Source organism: Cupressus sempervirens, chromosome 7 (genome assembly GCF_028749045.1).
Source record: "Cupressus sempervirens isolate cs-2001-9-10 chromosome 7, ASM2874904v1, whole genome shotgun sequence".
Lineage (NCBI taxonomy): Eukaryota > Viridiplantae > Streptophyta > Pinopsida > Cupressales > Cupressaceae > Cupressus > Cupressus sempervirens.
In genome coordinates, this window is record NC_143124.1 from 874,218,201 (window position 1) to 874,244,929 (window position 26,729).

The following is a 26,729-nucleotide window of genomic DNA, read 5'->3' on the forward strand; positions in this document are numbered from 1 at the left end:
AGTGAGTATAATCAACTAGCCATTCATACCAAATTAATCTTTCCACTATTCTTCTATCATATAACACAAAAAATTGCTATGTTGACATCAATGACAAACTCAGTGATGAATTTAACATATCATCATAGTAACATATCTACAATATTCCCCCATAGGAATATCATCAGCATTCATGCTTCCAAAATCCCTAAAAAATCTCCCCCTTTGGCATTGATGGCAACATAGATGAAAACATCTAGTTCCAAGAATACCAACAAAAGATTGTTAGTCTTTCTTTTCAAATCCTCTTCATCAATCATTCTCCCCAACTTTTTTCTTTTCTTGAACAAGCTATACTTGTTCTTGCTTTCTTCTCCCCCATGATGTTTCTCCTTATGGTATCTTCTCATGACATTTTTCATGCCATACTTTTTCCCCATTAACATCAATGTTAAAGGTTTCAACAACCAACTTTACTACATCAAACTTGGCAACAACTAATCTTTACTAGCTCAAGTGTCTAAGGACACTATTCAAAAAAAAGAGCCAACAAGAGTCCTAGATGACTCTATCCATCAAAGATACTCCCCCATATAGGAAGCATCCGCATTTAGTCTAGATAAATAATGGTTCTCGATTACATTGGACTGATGCACTCTTGCATCTTCTATTCTAATGTAGGAAGGGGCATAACCCCTAGCATACATTGCAAATACTCAAAAGTCTCTTTTCAAAGAGGCTTAGTGAATATATCTACAATCTACTCTTTACTATGCACATAATCTAGTCTAATTTTCTTATCTACAACTTTCTTTCTCAACATGTGATACTCAATAGAAATGTATAGTCTTCGAATACAATGCTAGATTCTTAGACATATTTATTGTCTTGTGTTGTCACAATGTATGAAAATAGGTTTATTGATTTCTATCCTTATATCCTTTAGTATTTGCTTTATCCAAACAACTTGACTGCAATTATTTGCTACTATAACATATTCTGCTTCCACTCTACTTTGTGATGTACAACCCTACTTCTTACTCAGCTAAGAAACTAATCTTCCTCCAAGAAAGAAGAGTCCACCACAGTTACTCTTTCTGTCATCCATACTACCTACCCTATCAACATCAGTATAAGAATGTAGAGTAAAATCATTAGATCTGTCATACCACAATCCAAGCTTTGATGTTCCTTTTATATATCTAAATATCCTTTTAACTATTACACAATCTACTTCTTTTGGATTAGTTTGAAATCTTGCAACAATTCCAACTACATTTTCTATATCTGGCCTTGTGTGAGTTAGATATTGTAAACCTCCAATAATAGATCTATACTTCTTTTTCTCAACAATAGGTATCTCATCCTTTGTAGATAACTTGTGTCTAGTTACCATAGGTGTTCCAATGGGTTTACATGTTTCCAAACCAAAATTTTTTAGTAAATCCTTCAAATACTTAGTTTGAGAAATAAAGATTCCTTCTTTATTCTGTACAATCTACAATCCTAGAAAATATTTCATTTCTCCTATCATACTCATCTCAAATTCTTTCTTCATCTCTTCTGGAAACTTCTCATTTTTCTCATCACTTCCTCCAAATATGATATCATCAACAAATATTACCAAAATCATCAAACCACCATCAATTTCTTTCCAGTATAGATTACTATCTGCCATACCTTTTCTATATCCAAGGTTTGTCAAATGCTTGTCCAACCTTGCATATCAAGTTCTTGGTGCTTGCTTCAAGCCATACAATGCTTTCTTCAGTTTGCATACTATGTCCTTATCATCTGTCAAATGATAACCTTTATGCTATTCATTAAATACCTCTTCTTCAAGTTATCCTTTTAGAAATGCTTACTTGACATCCATTTGATATACTTTGATTTTCTTTTGTGTTGAATAGGCTAAGGATCATCTTACTACTATTCTAGCCACTAGAGTATAGGTCTCATCATAGTCTATTCCTTCTCGCTATGAGTAATCTTACATACCAAACATGCTTTGTTCCTTACAACTTCACCTTGTTCATTCATCTTGTTCTTGAATACCCATTTAGTTCCTATCTCATTCTTGTCTACTAGTCTAGGGACCAATTCACATGTCTCATTCTTTACTATTTGATTCAATTCCTCTTTCATAGCTTGTTTTCAATAATCATCTTTACATGCTTCATCTACATTCTTAGGTTCAACTTGAGATATTAACATAGTTCTTCATTGAATCTACTTCTTCTATCACACCTTTATCTTTGCTTCCAATGATCTACTCAGATGGGTGATTCTTTATCATATTCTTTCTCAAAGTAGGAGTTGCTATCTCAACTCTTGGCTCTACTGAAGGTTTTAAGATTTGTTCCTACCTTGGCTCTCCTTTATTTTTCAAATTATTGTTAGTCTCAAGCAATACTTCATCATTGCTTAGCTTAGTAACAATATCATCACCTGAAGTGTAATAAACTAATCTCTCTTGTATCCTAAATTTCTCATCAGTTCTTACATTTGTACTTTCCATAATAGTCTTAGATCTTAGATTATAGCATCTATAAGTCTTGCTTTTTACTGAATAACCAAGAAATATACCTTCATCACTTCTGGCATCAAACTTACCAATATCATCATCTCTTTTGATATAGCACTTACTACCAAAAATTCTAAAATACTTAACTATAGGTGAGTGAAAAAACCACAATTCATAAGGGGTCTTGTTTGTGTCTTTCTTGACTTGTACTCTGTTTAGAGTATAGACTACTATATTCATAGCTTCTCTCCAAAACATCTTGGATGCATCATTCTCTACTAACATAGCTCTTGTTGCTTCTATAACTGACTTGTTCCTTTTCTCTACAATGCCATTCTGTTCAGGGGTTCTTAGAGTTGATAACTATCTTTTGATTCCATTTCTTCAAAAAATATGTTAAATTCATTTGAAGTATATTTTACTCCTCTATTTGATCTTAAACATTTAATATTCATACTATATTCATTATCAACTCTATTCTTGAATATCTTAAACTTATCAAATGTCGCAGATTTCTCTTTAAGAAGTACAACCCACATCATTCTAGAAAAGTCATAAACTAGAATCATAAAATAACTTTCACCATAGAATCCTTTAGTCTTTGTAGGACCGCTGAGATTTGTTTGTACAATCTCCAATTTCACTATTGTAGTAAACTTCTTATAGGGAAAATAAGTTTTGTTATGCTTTGCCAAAACACACTCCTTGAAAATTGTGTTAGTAGGCTTTACAATCTTAGGAAAATCTCTAGCTATAAACATACTACTAGTCTTCATAATATTGTCAAAGTTTATATGAAAAATATCTTATGCCATAACCAACGATCATCTACCTTAGTAACCAAACATATCATTTTAGTAGGATTCAACTAAAATACATTACCCCTAGATCTAGTTCTTGTTCCAATTATCTTTCCATCTTTGTCTGTGATCATGCATGTATTTTCTATGAACTTCAATTGATACCCTTTATCCACTAGTTGTCCAACACTCAAAAGATTGTGCTTTAAACCATCAACAAAATATACACCCTCAGTGTTAGTTTTACCATCGAGATTTATATATCCAATACCTCTATCTTGGCATGCTGCATTGTTTCCAACTTTGACAATGCCTCCATCCTAACTTTTGAAGTCAACAAATTTGTTCATGTCACCAGTCATATGATGTCAACAACCACTACCAATTATCTAATTAGATTTCTTTTCAACCTATGATACCAAAGCTACTTTCTCTGGACTTTCTTTTTTAATTTCCACAAATCCAATTTCATCATCACTAGCACTTACTACTTGTTCATCAGAACCATTTTATTCATTTGCATACAAACACTCTATTTCTTCTAGGTTTGTAATTTCCTTTATACTTTTTCTCTCTTTTAGGACATTTAGATGCATAATGACCATATTCATCATAAGTCCAACATTTAAAGATTTTCTTACCATCTTTTTCTCTTCTTACCAAAAGGGCAACTCCTTCTTCAATCTTTCTATCCTCACCAGATCTGCTGCTACTGGAAAAATCTCCTCTAGCACTTGTGCTCCTTGATAAACTAGGTTGAATATTAAAGGAATTGAAAACTATTTCTATTTTGGTCAATTCTCCAGACTATCTAAGTTCATTCTCAACTGCTTCAAGTCTTCCAAGCAATATCTCCTTTGTGAAATATTTGGTACACTATATCAACAACTGTATCATTTGAAATGCTGACTTAAATGGTGGTGTTAAAATCTTCAATATCTTCCATATAACCTCATCCTCTTCTTTGGTTCCTCCTTGAGATCTAATACTTGAAGTAATTTTTGATATTATTCCTATATATGTTCTTATAGATTCATCTTCCATCATATTAGCATCTTGAAATGTGTAAATCCAACTTTGTAGCCTCAATTTTTTAGAATTTTCATCACCTTCAAAACTAGTTTCCAAATCTTCCAATTCAAATGTGAAGTAGTTTTGTGGTTGCACAATGCATGCCCCATTCCCTAAGAGGAATGGGGACCCCCTACTTTATTCTTTTGGATGTTGGGTTGCTAACTTGGGATCCAAAAAAAATTGGGGTCTTACCTATCTCTAAGTTCATGTCTTGAGTCCTGGTTAAGAAATCTTATAAACTAAAGTCAAAGTCAAAAGTCAAAATTCAAAAATTAAAAAAATGCATGCACCTGATTTGGTGCACAGTAGTGCATCACCCTTTGGTGATGCGCTAATGTGCACCTACATAGATGCATAGGTTTGCACTTGTGCACCACCAAAGGGGGGTTGGGGTTATATAAACCCTCCACCCCTCTTTTCCTTCAATTTGTTTCATTCTCTCCATGCCAATCTCACAATTCCATGCTTCAACCACATCACAACTTCATCGATCACCTGCTCCATAAACCATGCACCTAAGTTGGTGTGCCTTTCTCTTCCTCGCATCAAAACAAAACAAGTGTGGTGCATAGTTGTGCACCTAATTGGGTGTGCTATTGCACACCCATTTACAAAAAAAAAAAAAAAAAAAAAAAAAAAAAAACACAAAAAAAGAGGTGCACAGTTGTACACCTAATTTGGTGTGCACCTATGCACCCCCACATATACAAAAAGTAAAAAAATGCAAAAGGGTGTGTAGTTGCACACCTTATTTGGTGCATACCTGTGCACCCCTAAAAAAAGGACATGTTAAAACCCAAAAGACAAAAAATAAAGGGTGTGCATTTGTGAACCTAATCTGGTGTGCAGGTGCACACCCATAAACAATGTAAAACACCAATAAGGTAAGGTGCAGACCTGTGCACCTGATCTAGTGTGTAGGTGTGCACCTTTTATTTAAAATTTTTATTTTGAGAAAAGGGAAGATAATAGGGTGTCTTCACACATTTTTGATATTAAGTATTATCATTGCCTTGTCATTATTGATTTTGAACTAATGGATGTCTTTCTTTTGTCACATAGATATAATGACATCCTCATCTAGTGAGAAAATGGCACCAAAACTCGTTGTTTTCAAGTTCCAAGGTGTGTTGTCAAATTCAAGGTTCTAGGATGATTACGCAGAGATTAAGGGTACTAACTTGGGACATACTAATTTGGGAGAGTTCCTTAGGATATGCAACAAGCCCAAGGATAGATTGGCTTTGGTATCTGCATTAATCTGATCAAGGTTGGTGAACACAGCTTCACATCCAACATTAGTACAATCCTCAAAGTTAATCATGACACTAACACAACACTTTGTTCCTGAGGAAAGGGTAGTGAAGAGCATGACTAGAGAAGTTGTCCTTGACCTCCAACATGACAACATTGAAAGGGTCTTTCATCTCCCTAGGGCAGATCAATTCATTAGACTCACTTATGAGGCAACATAATGGTGGTATAAGGAACACCTAAAAGAGGTGATAGATATCATTTAATCTTCATATCTCATTGAGAAGACTCCTCTAAGCAAGGTAACTAGGAAGGTGGATATGAAAAGGGGTTATATGAAGGAAGATGTTGGATACTCTATCATTCTTTTGAGTAGAGTGATGGATTAACCGATAGCTGGGAACTTGAATGTTTTCATGGTAAATTTTATTGAGACTATTAAGATGGCAAGGATGCCACTTGATTGGGCCACCACATTGAGTGAAAACTTGTGTGAACAATTGGAGGTAGTCAAGGACAAGAAGAAGTTTTACATGACTTCATATTTGGTATATTTGTTAGCTACTAGGGTGACAAGTTATCCCTAATTATATAGGAAGGGTAACATGCAGGTTCCCAATGCTTGGCTATACATCATCTACCCTCAATTGGTGAAGAAGAAGCTCTCGGGATAGAGCAAAGAATACAAAATTGTGAATTATGCGTTCATATTTTCTATTATCCATTTCATAGAGGGAGACTATGTAAAAAGATTATCTAATGATGCTATAGTATAGATAATAGCTCTCAAGGCCTATTACATTTAGTTCAAAACATTCACATATCTAAGGGTAGCAAGTGCCATTGTTAACCCAAAGAAGCTCCTAGATATCCTAGTGATAGACTTGTCCTACTGGAGATTGCATGGCAGATTGAATCTGCATATGATAGGGTTAGGAGATAATGAAGACCATGTTGGACATGGCCCCTAGTCATAGGACCATATCAAGTGAAGTGAAAATAGAATATTCCATCTTTTGGATGGGAGTGGGAACAATATCCACTTGAGGAGTAAAATTCTCCCAGGCCTTGTTTTGACAATATTGGGAAAATTGAGAGTCTGGCGGGCATGGAATTTCACCATGAAGAGGCTATAAAGGATCATTGGATGAATACAACAAATGACTATGATGTTTGTATCAGGGACTATTATAGGATAAATTTGTATTTAGCTGAGAAGGCTTTAAAAATAAGCATTCCTAAAGAGATATTGCAACAAGATTCTAGGAAGCTACTGGACCCTTTGTTCAACACGGACAAAATTGGAGAGAGACCCATAATGAACACTGAGGTTGATAGAGAGGAGAGTGATGATATAGATCATAGGGTGAGGCACATCATTAGGATGATGTAGGATTGGATCTAGAAACCATTCCAACTTGATCCAATAGTTGACATAGTGATTTTTCACGCACAAGCCTGCCTAGACAAAGGTAGAGGGAAGAAGGTTACTATTCCTACCATTGTGGCCCAGTCACCAAGGACAGAAATAGTATACCAATTAGATAGTCCAATTGGATATTATCACCCTCTAGAGAGGAAAAGAAAAGGCAAAAGAAAGAGGAGTTCTCCTCAAAGGGCCAAAATAGAAGAGGGCGAAGCACAGGCACCTTCTCAATAGCAAGAAGAAAATGTGCAAGGATTAGAAGATACTAGAGCTTCCCAAGTCTAGAAAGATCCTTAGTGCCACTAGTTGTGCCTAGTTAGATAGAGGGTGAAATTCCACAAGTCTTTCCTCCTCTGTCGGTAGAACCAATATCCCCTTTCACCTCTAAGAAATAGAAGAAGATCAAGATTTTGATGAAGAAGAGGCAAAGGGTGATTAAAATAATGGTTCCTTTCCCATTTGTCCTGGAACCTATTCCTAAGGAAGAAGATGAAGAAGAGGAAGATGAGGAGGAATATGTGCCCATACAAAGAAGAACATGACTAGCTAGAGCCATAGAATAAGAAAGGAGGAGAGGTTCCATGGTGACACCGCCATCTACCCTAGAAAACCCTTTGGAAGTAACTTCTTTAGAGGATGAAGTAAAACAATGGGTGGATGAGCAGAATGTGTAGGGCGATGGTGTATTTAAAATGTCATATTTTGACTTCATGCCCATGGGAATGGAATTGGTTGGGGATAAGATTAGGGATACCCTAATAGGTGAACCCCAACAAGAGGACTCGATGTAGATGCTACTAGAATCATTAGGTCCTGACCTTACTCCTTCATCCCCATTATAGGTTCCAATGGTAGATAAAGGTTTTGTTACTCCTCGGCCTCTGAGTTTTGAAGAAGAATAGTTTCAAAAGGAGCCTTCATAAGAGGAGGAGCCATATCAAATGGCAATTGATGAAGTGTCAAAAGAAGGAAAAATGGTTGAATATTCTAAATAAGCCTCCTAAGACATTGAGGTGAAAACTAAAGGTTCCACAAAAATGGAGACCATAGAAGAAGAGCCTTCACAAAGAGAAAGAACTTTGGGGAGTGGTGATAAGAAAAAGGAGGTAGCTAAACATACTCCATCCTCCCAAGGTAGGCCTTTAGTTGAACAGATTCTAAGGTGGCTGAGGAAAGAAATGATGAGAAACATAAAACCACAATTTTCTACTGATGAGGAGGATATCATTGAATTTCCTAAGGTCCTAAATAAACTTGAGTCCCCATCACGTGAGGCAAGACCATTGGCATTTATCAACAACACTCAAGATTAAGATTTGTTTGCTCAAGTGGCTATCCCTCCTTCTAATGTAGATGTAGAAAGATTAATCCCACAAGCTTACTAGATCAAAGAGGTCATGCTCGAGAAGCCCACATTGGATACAATAGATTGATGGTGACCATGGGAATAAAGGAAGTTTTTAGAAGCATGGACTAGGAAGGGGTTGAACTTAGAACACTTCAAAGGTAAAATGAAATACTAAGAGGATATCTAGCCAAAGTTATTGGTCCCCTAAATCCCAATCACCTCAAGGAGACTCTAAATGTTGTACTCAGAGAGGGAAGGGGTGTGCATCTAGACCCATTTTTGAAAGTCAGTCAGCAGTGGTGGGAAAGTTTTGAAGAAAAGGGTGCCTTGACCATCCAAGGGAATCTAAAGTTATTGCATGATACCTAGGAGAATGTAAATAAGATGATAGAAATTTTGAAGTAGGACTTTAGTATAATGGATGAAGTGCAAGCATGGAGTAAGGATTTACAAGTTTTGCAATCCATAAAAGGGTAGAGATATAGGATTTTGGTAGATGTGTATACAATAGAAGAGTTATATTTGATTGATGATTGTATTAAAAAGATATCGAACATCAATAAAGTAATGGAGACATTACATGTGAAGATCCATCAGCTCAAGGACCAAGCTCGAGAGTGAATTTTAGAGATAGAGAGGCATTATAGTGATGCATGTCTAGAGATTTTTGAGGATGAGGAATGAGAGAAGTTAATGCCAGTAGAGTTAGTAGTGGAGAAATTTAGGAAGATTTTTGAAGAAGTTTCTAATGATGAGGACATCCAACAAGCTTTTAAGATACATGAAGCCTTATTAGAGTTGGATAAAAAACTCAAGGATTTTACTGAGACTTAAATTGAGATAGACAACTATAGAAAATAGGTCAAAGACAAATATGAGGCTTTAGATTTACTGGATGTAGCAAAGATCACTGAGATTATAGAGAAATTCAAAGGAAAACATCCAAACATAGCTTTGGGATGAAGGGCAACAAAACCTAGATGCCAAAATTTTAATTTTTATACTTAGTAAAATTTTGAGATTTTGGACCCTTTTGAGGTGCGCAGGTCAACAAGTTTGTAGGTGCACAGGTGTGTAGGTCTATTTTTCTAGAGGTGTGCCGACAGTTAACTGCCAGTTCCAAAAATAGAGCTTTCCATGCATCATAAATATGTTCTAACGGTAGTTTAACTTTGACAAATGCCTAGTGAAGGATCAACTTCCATTTTTGGCACTTCCAGACACTTCCACTTTGACTGAAGGCTTTCTTATTCTTTCACCTTTCATAAATTCTTTTTTTTTTTTGACTTGTAAAGGTTTGTGCATCCGAATAATGAATAAAAAATGGATGGGTCCTACTAAGCACTAGTTAGATTGTTAGTTAGTTTTATTAAATTAAAAGCATTTTATTGCATGAAGATATCTCTCACTCTCAACACAAATTGAGGAGACAATTTCTTATAAATACTCCATTGTAATATGTAATTGGGACCATCGTTATTTTGTAATAAAATTATGCTTTTGTTGCTCACATTTAGAGTGTAGTGATTCTTCCCTAAATATGTCATTGTTTTGTGAATTTATGTTCATGGAATTGTGATTGAGCCAAAGGTTTGTTGCTTTGTTTTTGGTTGTGCAATCTTTTAGTTCTAGTGTTTGCTACGGTTTTGACAAATTTCACTGACATATCCAACTTGAGAAGAAATCATCAAATTGTACCTATATAAATTTTCATCTCACATGAGTACACTTTCCATGGCCTTGCGATTTGATGAAGAGTGAAACATCTTACGATTATTAAAGTTTCCGATCGACGATTGCATCAATGTAATCGAGAAAGCACTGCTCCTTCTTTCATTGGTTACCCACTGATTTCTTTGAAAGCTTAACTTGAAAACATGTTGTTTTTAGTAGCTTATGTCCATTAGGATTTCAATTTCATATTATTCACTTTAAAAGTTCTTGTTGTTTGCTTTACTAACCCCCTTGTTAGAATAGGACTTCATACTAGCTACATTGTTAGATTGCATTCATAAAAAAACATAAAAATACAAAAAAATAGTTCTTTTTTTGCATGTTTTATTTTGATGAAATGTGCAAATTCTTCGTCTCATCTGAAATCAAACAAACTAGCAAAGGCCTCATTGTGAACAATCACATTTATCTTCAACTAAACAGATTCTAGTAGGTCGCAAGATCACCTAGAATCTTGGAGTTGATTCACAAGATTAGCTTTTCAAGAGAGGAGTTCACAAGAATTCCTACCATTTAGCATCATGCATAATGGCAACTCAACAAGTAGTAAGTAATTTTACCTAATTGTATTCAATTTCAGGAAGTGTAGTTAATAGTGCTTCTCTAGTTCTCATGTCACACACAAAAAGATCTATTTTATCCTCAGTATAATTTTCCAAGTCCTTTTCAGCAATGATTATCTTTGCTGATTTTGTCAAGATCCAATATCCCAAACCCATTTACAACAGATGTGTCTTCATCTTTTTCTTCTAGCTATCATAATTGGTTCCATTAAACTTTGGACTATTTTTCCTAAACATGCTTGCCATGGATCTCCCAAATTTGTTAAACTTTATCTTCAAGGACCTAACACTTTGATACCAATTGTTAGAAAAAATAATCCACCAAGATAACTAGGGGGAGAGGTGAATTAGTTATCCAACAATTAAAACATTTATCTTCTTTAAAAAAACTTTACCATTCAACCATAGTAAACAACAACCATAATACGATACACATAAACAATTACACCAAATATGTTAACTAGGGAAAACCCCTGTGGGAATTATGATGCCCATTAGATGATGTACTAATATAAATATTCCTTATTAGAGAATGGACCCTATTAGGAGTCTATTACAAAATTTAGTACATAGAGTCCTTGTTAGGAGACTTTGAATCCCTGTTAGGAGATTCCAACCCTGTTAGGAGTTGTAGTACAATGTATGCAAGAAGAGCCCACTGCCCAAACATACAATTTCAACTACAAGAAGAGCTCACTAATTAAACATGAAATTTACTATTATGTTCTTCTTTATTTTTTTCTATCAATCAAACCAAAAATTGTTAGACCTTATAGACTAGGTCATAAACCTTGGATCCAATTATCAAACCTCAGATCACTTAACAAAACATTGGCAATGAAGTTTCCTTCACTTCTTCTCTACTCTGCTCAACTTTGCATTCTACTCTCTCTACTACTTACAATCACTTCTCTATCTCATCCACACATACATTATGATAAACAAAAACATCCTTCCTTTATATTGAGTCCATAAAACAATTCCTTGAGTTGGCTATTAGACCTTCTCAATTAATCATTTTAGGACCAGAACAAGAACATGTTACACTTAGCGATAACATTAATATTCTACCTTGCAACTTGAATAACATTTTTACACACAATATTATGATGGGTGACCTTATCCATGTCATCATCAACATGTCTTCTACATATCCTCAACCTCAATTCTTAGAATAATAATTATGTTAAGAGATATAACAAGTTTACTAGAACATGCCTTTGTAAACTCTATCTTAGAACAAACATTACCAAAACTTACATAACTTCTTCCAGACTTATCATTTCTTGATTCAACATTAGCTACATATACTAGATACTTATAATTATCTCCCATAACCTTAGGTAGTGAGAATACTCAACTATCCATCTATACCAACTTTATCTTTCCACTGTTCTTCTGTTAGATACCACAGAAAAATTCTATATTGACATCAATGACAAACTCAATCATGAATGTAACATATCATCATAGTAACATATCTACAATAATCTCCCATAGGAATATCATCATCATTCATCCTTCCAATAGGCTCTCAACAAATTCTTCATTCCTTCACTAGTTTTTTTCATCATTATTTCCATCTCTTTTTGGAGTAGGGTTTTTCCCATGTGGTTTTCTCCATTTCTCCTTTTTTCAAAGATTTGGTTGTGCTTGAGTACCTAATCAAGTATTGTTGTGGAGACCCAAATTTAGTTTCAATAGTAGTTTCTAGGTTTTTAGCTACTCCCTAAGTTTATCTTGGGGGGGGGGGGCATGTTAGAATAATAAAATATTTTATTATTAATTATATCATATTGATTTAATTATTAAGTCACATATTATATTTGTTTATTTAAGCTAAAATTTGGGCATATAATAATTAATTCTTGTAATAATTATTATCATGTGACCTAGGTTAGGTACCAGTTAGGATTTTGATCTCCTTTTATAAGGATTGATCTCTTTATAATTTATTCATTCACTCTTTGATAATAGCAATTTTTTTTCTCATCAAGAATGTCTCATCTATGAATCTAGGAATTCTAGCCTTCATAACTTTTTCTTCTCTCTTTCATCAACTTTAACATGGTATCAGAGCTCTAGATTATCATGCCCCTATTTTATTTATGAGAAGTTTGGTTTGATTTTTACATCTATGTTTATTTATTTATTTAAGAGGGTTTTAGTTTCCAAAGATGTTTTGTATTAGATTTGGGGGGGTCATTTTTGCAGCGTATTTTGAGCCCAAACGGACCTCACCGTTGGATTAATAGCACTCAAAACCCCCTATTTCCAAATTGGACACAATTGACTGGTAAGGCAAAATGATTTCTCCCAGATCTGGGCATGCTTCCTAATGTAATGAATATTTTCTAATTTTTTTTTTTAAAAGAAAGGGGTGTGGCTTTAATTTTTTTCAAAAAAAGTGCTTTCTTTATTAAAAAATAAAAAATGTGCCTTCTTTTTTAAATAAATTCATGAGATGCTACATCATTAAAGTACGTTGACATTAGCAAGTACCTATCGACCTACAAATTTTCTAATATCATCAGTAATTGAGCATAGGTGCTGACATCAACAATCTTTAAGAAAATTTTGATGGCATTCAAAATGTCATTTCTTTGATTTTTTTTGTCATAGAGAGCTATTGATAGTTTTTTGGTCATATCTTTGTCATACAAAGGTATTTTTTGACAAATCTTATATTGTTAGAAATATCTTTTTGAGCCTATTGTGATGGAGTAGGTTATTTGGACTTTGGATGTTGTTTGTTTTCCTATTTATAGAGTCAAAGACAAGGGTCCTAAAATGTACTCCAAGAGACATATATTGAGCATCCAATCTATGATTTGGGAATTATTTATATTGTTGGAAAGGTATTTCAAAGATCTTTCTAGTGATGCTAGTTGTTTTTCCAAATTCTACTCCAAGAACATTCTATTCAATCTTTTTCATTTTTGCATTCTAGTGGATATCTTGGTTGTTTCATATTTGAGGATTGATTTTGTTGCTTTAGATGATTTTCCATGGGTTGTACTATCTTTTGTATCAACCTTACATCTCTTTTGATCTTTGTTGACATCCTTTTGTAGTATTTTTGCAAACTCATTAAGATAAAGTGCCACTCTATTGCATTTTGGGATCTTGCACATCTTCGTATTTTGTTGTACTTGCACTACATTATAAAGTGCCTTGGGGGATTTCATGTTGGCCATATTCGCCTTCTTCCTTTGTCAAGTGAGTGTTCCTTCTACTACATTAACCTCATAATTTGTTGATGCCACATGCCATTAAAGGTGTTTGTACTTCTTTTGCACTCTCAATATTCCTAGTTCTTCTTTTTGTAGGAGATATTGTATTCATTTTTAGTTTTCATGTATTACCTCTCAGCATTATAGGGGGTTGTGTTGGTTCTATTAATTTCTTTGTTAGATAGAGAGAGCTATGTATTTAGTATTTGATCATATGTACTAAGTGATTATAGTGGTTGGATACCTATTCATTTTGGTGAGATGAATCATTTACCATATAAGCATTCTTTCATTCCCATTTTTGGAGGCCTTGAAGATACCTTACATCTTTGATTGATTATCTCTTTAGACTTAGTCTTCTCTACCTAGTCATGTTCTATATAGTGGAGGTTCTTCAGATCAATAGTTTGGTAGAATTTGTAGGTTTATGCTTTAGCATTTTTTTTCATGATCATATTTTCTTCACATCTTCTAGGACATTCCATAGTTTGAAGGCTTATTCAGTTCTTCACTAATTCTTTTCATCATTATTTCCATCTCTTTTTGGAGTAGGGTTTTTTGCATGTGGTTTTCTCTATTTCTCCTCTTTTTAGGGATTTGGTTGTGCTTGGGTACCTCACCAGCATTTGTTGTCAGGACCCAAATTTACTTTGAATAGTAGTTTCTAGGTTTTTAGCTACTCCCTAAGTTTGTTTTAAGGGGAGGGGGGTGTTAGAGTAATAAAGTATTTTATTATTAATTAAATCATATTGATTTAATTATTAAGTCACTTATTATCTCTAGTTTACTTAAACTAAACTTTAGGCATATAATAATTAATTCTTTTAATAATTATTATCATGTAACCTAGGTTAGTTACTAGTTAGGGTTTTGATCTCCTTTTATAAGGATTGATCTCTTTGTAATTTATTCATTCACTTTTGATAATATCAATATTTTTTTCTCATCAAGAACGTCTCATGTATGGATCTAGGAATTCCATCCTCCATAGATTTTTCTTCTCTCATTCTTTGATAGGTGTTTACATGTAGGTGATTTTTGAGAGCTATAGGGTTGATCTTTAATGAACTTCAACACATTGAACTCTTCTTGAGATAAGGGTTTTGTTTCTCCACCCCTCCTATTTCAGCTACTTGATTGCTACATGTATATATATGTATGTTTATATATATATACATGTATACATTTATATACACACACATACACATATATATACATATGTATATATATACACACACATACATACATACATACATATATATGTATATATACACATATACATATACATATATATACATATATATATACACATATACATATATATGCATATATACATATATATACATATATATATATATATATACATATATATACATATATATATATATATATATACATATATATACATATATATATATACATATATATACATATATATATATATACATATATATACATATATATATATACATATATATATGTATATATACATATATACATAGACATATATATGCATATAAATGTATATATATTGGTATATGTATATATGTATGCTTATATATACATGCATATATAAGTTTTCATGTATAGTCCAAGAAAATTATGTAGTACATCATCATATATAAAAAATATTAAAATATCTATCTCTATACATGCATATTTGTTTGTCACCATGTCGAATTGTCAGATCTATGCATCGACTATTGACATGTGAGGATCTTGCTCCTCTAGTGCTGCCTTCTAGTGGAGACCTAGACTCTTTTCTCTTAATGGTCCAAGAGATGGATGCCTCTTGAAAATCTAGTCATTGCTGGTCCACTAACATGACTTTATAGTATAATGCACAATAGTATTCGACCTCCCTGAGGGCCAATGACTAATGGAATTGTATAGACTTGGCCTCCTAAATAATTTTTGCTAAACCCCTATCTTGTGTAGCTTGTACTGCCAGATTCCTACTATCTACAATACTCATCCACTCAAAATTGTAGGGTTTCTCTATCAACGTGTAGGGTAACCACCTCTTATCATAGAGCACCTAACTCTAACAACTCCTCTATATTATCATGCATAGTTACATTTATGAAATCCACAATATCTACCCTATCTTGTAATGAACCTAAGACATCTTGAGCAATGTCCTCTCTCACCCATTCAACCTGTACCTTTTCATTTAGATAGATGACCTTAGCCTACAGTTTGGGTATCTTTGCCTATGTACTAGCAACCCTGATGTCTTTTGCAGCCATTTTTCCCTTAGCTAGACCACCTCAGTCTCTAAACTATCTTGTTGAGCCCTCATTGTATCATAATCCTCCTATTGTGCAAGAGGTGGTCCTAGAAGTCCCTAAGGTGCTTGCACTAGTGGTACTACCTAGGGCCCCTGTACTTGTTGGGCTAGAGGTGGTACCTACTGTGCCCTAGGTGGTGCTTGGCCTACCATTTGGAGAACCTATTTCCCTTTTACCCTACCTACCATGGCCCGTTCAATCCCTCTATCATCTCCTCTATCTCCCCCTCTTGCTCCATCACTCTACCCTATGCGTGCTTTGCTAGCGATGGTGACCCTGACACAGTTAGTCTAATAGGTTGGTGTGTTGTCTACCACTGTGCATATGCAGGTATCACCCCCACATATCCTTGATCCTATTTATGGACCCATGGCACTAGTTACATGCCTAGCCACAACAATTTTTCATATCAAATAGTAGTACCCAATCCCTATAGCCTCTATATCTTGCAAGACACCACTGAATATAAAAATTTGTCTAGTACAAATCTTGTATTTGCTATAACTATCATTTTACCCTATAAGGCATGTACCATATGAAAATATGCATTATTTGGCCAATAAACCAATAGTTTGACTTTACACACTAGAGGTATAGTTGGTCCTCTAAGTCATTCTCTCTACCTGCTAAAAGTGTATCTCCCTAGCAAACGCAGTCCATACACAATATCCAATCGAACATGATAATCTCATCTAAACATCACCACAAAATTCTTATAGACTTAGTGGATGTGTACTTGATTGAATGCCTATAGTGACATGCAAATGACCAAGCTATCATGTCTCTTATTGTATGATAGATCTGGTGACACCTATATGATCCTATGATGATACCATCAATAGTGTCAGTCCTGGCCTCATCATCCTCTATGTTCGATACACACACATGTGCAAGTCATAGTAAAATTATGCTAAGATGGTATGCCCCCAACAAAAGACTGCTCTATCATCCTATAAGAGAGAAATGCTCAACACTTGAGCCCAATCAATGGGAAAGCCATGCCTTGTATGGTCTGGTACCATCCTCCATATCAACCCAACTAGGTAGAAGGCTAGTCATAATAGCCCTTGATCTATCACCTCCCTCTAGGATAGCCAGGTTCATTGGATCGGTAGTCGGTGTGTCTACCATCTAAATTACTTGCATTGATAAGGATTTTCACCCTCCAAGATGTACTTTAGGTATGTCTCCCAGATCATGGCTCATAAAATCTACTAGACATATAGATGTGTTACTATCACCTCTCCCGTTGGAAAGTGGAAGCTTGAGGTTGGGGTGTGTCACCTCTCAATAATGTTGAAAGATATAATAAGTGAGTCCATAGGTTTCATCACTCATAGACATTCTTGACCCCATATAGATGAAAATTTCCCCACTCTGCCTCCATCAGTTGATCTCCTCGTACCATGGTCACTAGGTGGTACTCTTGTGATCATAACATCACCATCAACTCTTGCAACATAGAGATGTAGTAGTCAATCAATTGGTAATCCTGGTTATATCCATCATAGTTTGGGGCATTAGCAACCCCTTGTATCCCTATCCAAGGTACTCTTGCCCTACTCTCCCATTTATTCTAGCCAATGTCTACTAGATTGTTGAAGATGCTGATCTACATAAATGTTGATTTGTAGAGATACCCATTAGCGTAGAATCTAGATCCCCTTTTTAGTTGCACAAACGAAAATCATCTACACAAAAGCTATTTCCACTTGTCCTACTCCAAAATAAAAATATGAAGATTATCATCTTTGACAATGACAAAGCAAATCTTGTCATCTTCATAGACAACCACATGATGTTTTTTGTCCTTGTAGATGAAGGTCTAGTGACTATCGTCTACATGGAGGACAATGTTGTCCTTTGTAATCTTCAAAGACAATAGTTTGGAGAATTGTCATCTCTATCCAAAACCAAGTTTTCCCCAATTCTCACCACCAAATTTGGCAATTTTTGAAACCAAAAGTAAAAATTGACAAGTTGGGATACTTGACTTATCAGTGATCCTATCTTGGCTAGTTTTTGGTGCACTCAGATGTGCTCACCAAGTTATAGTTGCTCAATAAGATTTATCCTTCATTTTGGTTCTTTACTCTCTAGATGTACAAATGAACCTCCTTTGGGCCCTTTAAGACCTTATATAGGCTCCCTAGAGCCCCTTTCATCCTGACCCCCATGTTTCATCCGATTCAATCTAATCTATCCCACAAGTCATGAAAAATTCTAATTTATGCCTTTTAACCCTTTTTTTCTCTCCCCATGCCCTTTTCAAGAAAATTGTACAACATATGTCAATTTTTCCCTATTTTCTTGAGGGGGCACCCTCCTCCCTTGCTATTGCTATGACACAAATTTTAGGTTTTCCCTCTTCTTTGAGGTAACTTATATTTTTCTTTATTTGATGCAATGTCATTCTGACGCTACACCAAAGAGGGCAAAATGTAGATGCTTAAAATCATCCCAAATGCTATATTAATTCATCTAATATTTCCTATGACACTCTGGTTAATTATTTTTTTCATAGTCATCTACTAATTTAATTAAATAGGTTCACTTTCCTAAAGTATTCAAACTTAATTCAAATACATCCCTGTAATGTATTAAATTTATTTAATGTATAATTGCTCCATAAATTCCCCCTTTTAAATAAATCTTATTTATTAAAATCCCTCCACATCATTAAATTTCTTAAACTCAAATCCTATTTAATTTAATTCTAAATCCTACCTAAAGCCTAACCTACAACCCATCACTCTCATCCTTCTAAGCCTACCCACTAGTTAATCCATCTTATTTATCCTAAGTACCCTATAAAACCCTTTTTAGCTCCTATGGTGCAGGGCACCTAGGTGACTTGATAGGTCATCTAATCAAATTCAAGGAGACTCATGATGGAAGAAAAGGGGTGATGATCCACCTCATTTATATTTTTTTTCATGCTTATTTATAATAAGGTTGATCCTTTTGTTAGGTCAAGGAACTTAAGGTAGCTATATAAGCCTAAGTTCACTTAGTCCTAAAGATATTGTTTTTTGGTTTTTTTAGCTAATAAAATAAATCTAGGTGTGTTTTATGAGTCATTAAATCCTATTAGGACCCTAAGAGTTGCAAGTGTCCAAGTACTTAAGTCCTAGGAGGCAATAGTTGAAAAACTATTTTTTACAAGAAAAATTGCTGACAACTTTTTGACAACTTTTACAAAAAGATGCAACTTATCTTGTTACTATTCTAACCACCAAAGTATCAGTTGGAAATGATGTATTTGGACCCTAAAATCCTCAAGGAGGTCAAAGGCATGATGTGGTGTATGTTCAAGTAGTTTTGCATAAGGAATGCACAAATTTTCTGAGCATTTCTTGGTTGTAGGAAATTATCCGAAGTACCCTATAAAAATCTTTTTAGCCCCTATGGTGCAGGGCACCCAGGTGACTTGATAGGTGATCTAATAAAATTCAAGTAGACTCATGATATAAGAAAAGGGGTGATGATCTACCTCATTTATATGTTTGTATATGCTTATTTATAATAAGGTTGATCCTTTTGTTAGGTCAAGGAACTTAAGGTACCTATATAAGCCTAAGTTAACTTAGTCCTAAAGATATTGTTTTTTTGTTTTTTTAGCTAATAAAATGACTCTAGGTGTGTTTTATGAGTCATTACATCCTATTAGGACCCTAAGAGTTGCAAGTATCCAAGTACTTAAGTCCTAGGAGGCAATAGTTGAAAAATTATTTTTTACAAGAAAAATTGCTAACAACTTTTTGACAACTTTTACAAAAAGATGCAACTTGTCTTGATACTATTCTAACCACCAAAGTATCAGTTGGAAATGATGTATTTGGAACCTAAAATCCTCAAGGAGGTCAGAGGCATGATGTGGTGTGTGTTCAAGCAATTTTGTATAAGGAATACACAGATTTTCTGAGCATTTCTTGGTTCTAGGAAATTATACGGATTGGGATATCAAATCCAATTGCATGTTTTATTAGGTTTTTGAGTCTTGATTAAATTTCACTTGATTTTATTTTTATTGGTCTATTTTGAAGCAAGTTATATTATTTTTGCTACAAGTACTTCAACAAACCCTGAAATTGAGTGTTTATAAGAAGATGTGGCCCTACCCTGTAATTCCATGATTGGTTTTCCACGACCTTTTGGAATTTACAAGGTTAGGGAATATAATTTAAGATTTCAAAGTGGTGGATTTTTCTCAGAGGATCTAAGGGTTCAATGAACGCGCCTTAGGCTGAATATAGCTATGTATTCTGTCCAAAAAATGCCAATTTTGTGGACATGGCTTGAAATGAGGCCATAGAACTTCGTGAATAATAATTTCTTGGTGAACTAAGTTAGGTAAGAAATTTTGAAACAATAAAAAAACCTAGATACCCATCCTTGTGTATCTTCAAGTGTTCCGTGCTTAATTTGGCCAATTAGGCCTATGAGGCTTATGTAGGTTTATGGGTGCTAGAGTAGGTTAGAGAGTTAGTGTTTGGAGGATTGATAGAACTTCCAAAAGGGTATCTAAAACCCTAGTTTTTCCCCCAAGTTCTATAAAGAAATAGTAATTTACTATCCTAAAACTAGTAAAAAGGGTGCAAGGAGATTAGGCCTCTTAGGAGCAACTTTGCATAACCAATGTTGGGGAAACTAATTTTTAGTAAAAGTATAATCCTTAAGTGTCCCTTGGAATTTTCTAAGTGTTGGTTTGGTTTAGAGAATAGGTTAGAGACCATCTCCTAGTTTGTGGTCTTTTTCCCATTGTTGATCTTTAGAGTTGATGAGGCTAATTATTGCCTCTATTTTATGATAATTTTAAAATACTCTGTTTTAACATTGCCAAGACATTTGTAAACTTATGTTTAGCTAAACCTATGATTAAGACCAGATAGAACCATTAACCTATGGGTAGATAGTATCTCATATTTTGCCAATATTATACATATAATGCAATATTTCATATAACCATCAGAATATGTGTTCTAATATTTGGATTTAATTTGATTATGCTTGTTTGCAAATGTTTCTTCATCATAACTAACTTGATAGGGAAGAAGCTGGAGATGATCCACAACATTCAAGGAGGAACATTAAAGTCAAGTCATGATGGAAGAACCATAATGGTATTAGGATACATGGTCGCTACAAAGGAGGAGCCATTATTCTATGAATGCAGGGCTGAAAAAGTTGCTATATTTTTTTTGCATTTATTATTATGTTGACTTGGTTACCCAAACTTTATTGTTTGTACCGCAAACTATTATATTTCCTTCAACAGATTTGTAGTCAGTTTGTTTTCTTTCCTATTTCAGAATAAGTGTCGATCCTCTATTTATAGGTATTAGATTGATAGTTTTAGGAGGTTGGAAAAAGTTTATGAAAAGAAACTGTTGACTCTTGTAGTGAATTGTTTTATAGTTTTATGTATTGTTCTCATGTAAGGAATTTTGGAATATAATGAAAGAATTCTTGGTTTAATTTCTATGTTAGTAGATTAGTAGAAGCTAACCAAGGGGGCCCACTTGGGAGGTGGATTAGACTAGAGTAATGTAGATTTACTTCCAACATTTCTAGTATTTCAAGAAGTTGTAAGTTTACTCCTACAACACCATACTTTGTGAGTGTTCTTGTAGCATCTGCGAGAATAATTATAGTGGATGGTCTAAGTTGGAATATAGGTTAGTATTTAATTGTACTTCCAACATTCATTTTAGTGAAGAGTTAAATGTGTTAGTTTCTTGCAACACTAGTGTAGGTTCTTTCCTTGCATTTTACTTTCCTACAACATAAACATAATGACTCTTTAAGAAACCTAGTGGACATACTGTGTTGACCATTTCAATTATACATCCCTAGGTTGAAAAATTAAATGCACCTCATGGTAGGGAAAATAATCCTTAGATTTAATATACTATTCCTAATTAAGGCCTTGGGCATGATTATCACACACCTATTGTGAGGCAGACCAAGAGTCGCTAGACGAGAAGTTGTCTTGAAGGTTGAAAGATTGTGGAAAAGGATATCATTAAATTGAAGGTTGTTTATAGTAGTTCTTTTAGGCTCTATAAGGTAAGGTGGAGTTACCTTAGGGTATTGAAGGTTGTGGTCTCACTAATATTTTATATGAGAAGTCTACATCAAGTGGTATCAAAGCCACTTATAATCTATTTGGGAGAACAAGATGGTAGAAGGAGAGGATATTCCTTTAAGGATAACCAACACTGAGTTGGAAAAGATAGTGAAAGAAAAAATGGCTAAGAGTAGGGTACTTAGAGAGGAAAAAAAGGAAATGAAGAGATACATTGATAAGTTGGAGGGGCAAGTATAGGGAGGAGACCATGAGGAGTTTGAAGAAGAAGAAGAAGAAGAAGAAGGAGATAACTTTCATGACATGCCTAAAGAATAGAGGATCATGGTAGAAGACCTACAGAGGGAAGGAAGGAAGGATAAATGAGATTCACCTATTTTTGATGGAAAGTTGTAACCAAAGGCATGCATGGAATGGTTGGAAGCTATTGAAAACCATTTTGAAGCTGAGGAGATACCTAAAAATCAAAGGATGAAAGTGGAAAAAGTCAAGTTGAATGGTCTAGCCCTAAGTTGGTGGAACTTTCTTCAAAATGAAAGGATAGAGGAAGAGAAGCAACCCATTGCCATATGGAAGCGAATGATGGCAGAGATCATGAAGTATGTTCTTGAGGATTATGAAGCAATGATACACAAGAGGCTACATAATCTCAAGAAGAAAGACATAGATGTAAGCATTTGCACTCAACAATTTCATACCTTGACTTTTAGGTCTAAATTGTATAAGAATGAAAACCAAAAACTTTCAAGGTAGATTAATGGGCTTAAGTATAATATTCAAGATGAATTAACTTTGGTTTCAATAGAATTAGTCCATAAGTATTACTAACTTTCCCTCAGAATTAAGGAAAAGCAAAAGAGAAAAGGTGACCATAACAATAGAGGAGGAAGAGGAAAATATTTTAGAGGAAGAGGCATATCTTTTGGAAGAGGAAACTTTCCAAGAAAATAAGGAGAGGCTAGCAATAGTCAAAGGGCAAAAAGTTACAATAGCAACAAAGGTTCCTTTAGGGGAGGAGACCTAGTCCAAGAGACCAAGTTAAAGGTATTGGGTATTGGATCTATAACTCTTGATGGAAAAACTAACACTGAGGATGTATATTTTGTTAATGGTTTGAAGCACAATCTTCTAAGTGTTGGAAAACTAGTGGATAAAGGTTATAAATTGCAGCTCATAGAAAAGACATGCATGATTAGAGACAAAGATGGAAAGGTAATTGGAATAGGAACCAAATATAGAGGTAATGTATTTCAGTTAAATCCTATTGAAATGACATGTTTGGTTATGGAATAATAGATTTTGTCAAATAAACTTTGACAGTATTTTGAAGACTAGTAGTATTTTTGTAGTTAGAGATTTTCCTAAGATTGTAAAACCTTCTAAAGACAATTTGCAAGTGGTGTATTTTGGCAAAGCATAATATAACTTCTTTTCCCTACAAGAAGTTTACTACTACAACAAAATTGGAGATTGTACACATAGATCTTAACAGTCCTACAAAGACTAAAGGAATCAATGGTGAAAGGTATTTCATGGTTTTAGTTTATGAATTTTATAGAATGACGTGGGTTGCATTTGTTAAAGATAAATCTAAGGCATTTGATAAGTTTAAGATATTCAAGAATAGAGTTGAGAATGAATTAGGCATGAAGTTTAAATGTTCAAGATTAGATAGAAAAGCATAATTTACTTCAAATGAGTTTAACATGTTTTGTGAAAAAAATGGAATCAAAAGATAGTTATTATCTCTAAGAACCCTTGAACATAATGGTATAACAAAGAGAAGAAATAGATAAGTAACAGAAGCTGCAAGAGCTATGTTAGCTAAGAATGAAGTATCCAACATGTTTTAGAGAGAAGCTATGAATACATTGGTCTACACTCTGAATAGAGTATAGATTAGGAAAGACACAAACAAAACACCTTATGAAAAGTGGTTTGGTCACTCACCTATAGTTATGTATTTTAGAATTTTTGATAGTAAGTGTTAGATTAAAAGAGATGATGATATTAGTAAGTTTGGTGCTATAAGTGATGAAGGTATGTTTCTTGGTTATTCATTGAAGAACAAGAATTATAGATGTTATAATCAGAGAACTAAGACTATCATGGAAAGTCAAAATGTGAGAGTTGATGAGAAATTCAAAATACAAGAAAGAATAGTTGATTATAGTTCAAATGATGATGTTGTTACTAAACCAAGAAACGATGGAGAGCCAAGGTGGGAACAAAGCTCAAAACCTTCACCAGAGCCAAGAGTTGAGATAACAACTCCTACTTCAAGAAAGAATATGATAAAGAATCACCCATTCAAGTAGATCATTGAAAATAAAGATAAAGGTGCAATGAAAAGAACTATATTCAATGAAGAACTATGTTTGATATCTCAAGTTTAATTTAAGAATAAAGATGAAGCATGTAAAGATGATCATTGGAAAAAAGCTATGAAAGAAGAATTGGTTCAAATACTAAAGAATGAGACATGGGAATTGGTCTCCAGACTAGTAGACAAGAATGTGATAGGAATTAAATGGGTATTCAAGAAAAAGATGAATGAACAAGGAGAAGTTGTAAGAAAAAAAGCAAGATTGGTTTATAAAGTTTACTCACAGCAAGAAGGAATAGACTATGATAGACCTATGCTACTGTGGCTAGAATAGAATTAGTAAGATCATTATTAGCATATGCAAAATATAAGAAATTTAAAGTATATCAAATGGATGTCAAGTCAACATTATTGAATGCAGAACTTGAAGAAGAGGTATAAATTGAACAACCTGAAGGTTATCCTTTAATAGATGACAAGGACATAGTATGCAAATTGAAGAAAGCATTGTATGGCTTGAAGAAAGCATCCAAAACTTGGTATGCAAGGTTGGATAAGAATTTGACAAAGCTTGGATACATAAAAGATATGATATATAGTAATCTCTACTAGAAAGAAATTGATGATGGAATAATGCTTTTAGTAATATTTTTTGATGATATCATATTTGGAGGAAATGATAAGGAAAGTGAAAAGTTTTAGAAGAAATGAAGAAAGAATTTGGAATGAGTATGTTAGGAGAAATGAAATAATTTCTAGGATTGTAGATTGTATAGAATAAGGAAGCAATCTTTATTTCTCAAACTAAGTACTTGAAGGATTTGCTAAAGGTTTGGTTTGAAAATATGTAAACTTATTAGAACACCTATGGTAACTAGACATAAGTTATCTACAGAGGATGAACATCTACTATTGATTAGAAGAAGCACAGATCTATGATCAAAGATTTGCAATATCTGACTCATACAAGGATGAACATAGAAATTGTAGTTGGAATTGTTGTAACATTTCAAGCTAATTGCAAAGAAGCACATTATGTAGTAGTCAAAAGGATATTTAGATATCTAAAAGGAACACTAGAGTTTGGATTGTCATATGATAGATGTAATGGTTTCACTCTAAGTGCTTATACTAATGCTGATTAGACAGGTAGTATGGATGATAGAAATAACACTAGTAGTGGAACCTTCTTTCTTGGAGGAAGATTGGTTTCTTGGCTAAGAAAGAAGCAAGATTGTAACTCAAAAAGTATAGTAGAAGTAGAATATGTTGTAGCAGAAAACAATTATAATAAAGTCATTTGGATGAAGTAGATGCTAAAGGATATAAGGAAAGAATTTAGTGAACCTGTTGTCATACATTGTGATCATATAAGCATGATAAATATGTATAAGAATCTAGTGTTGCATTCAAAGATTTTTCTATCAAGTATCACATGTTGAGATAGAAAGTTGTAGAAAAGGAAATTAGAGTAGAATATGTGAGCACTAAAGAGAAGATTGCAGATATATTCACTAAGAATCTTCCCAAAGAGACTTTTGAGTATTTGTGAGGTATGTTAGGGGTTATGCCCCTTCCTAGATTAGAGTAGAAGATGCAAGATTGCATCAGTCTAGTGTAGTAGAGCACCATTGTTTTTCTAGATTGAATGCTGATGCTTCCTATATGGGGAAGTATTTGTAATGGACAAAGTCATCAAGGACACTTGTTGGATTTTTTTTTTTTAAAACAATATTTTTGGACACTTGAGCTAGTAAGAATTAGTTGTTGCAAAGTTTGATGGATGCTGAAACCTTTGACATTGATGTCAATGGCAGAGAAGATTAGCATGAAAAACAAGTTGGGGAGAAGATTATTATGGAAAATAGTTTGGGAGACTAATTGATGAAGAGGATTTGAAAAGAGAGGTTAATAGTATTTAGCTATTGGTATTCTTGGAACTAGGTGTTTTTCATGTATGTTGTAGATATGTTACTATGATGATATGTTACATTCATAACTATGTTTGTCATTGATGTCAACATAACAATTTTTTGTGGTATCAGATAGAAGAACAACAGAAAAATCAAGTTAGTATTGATGGCTAGTT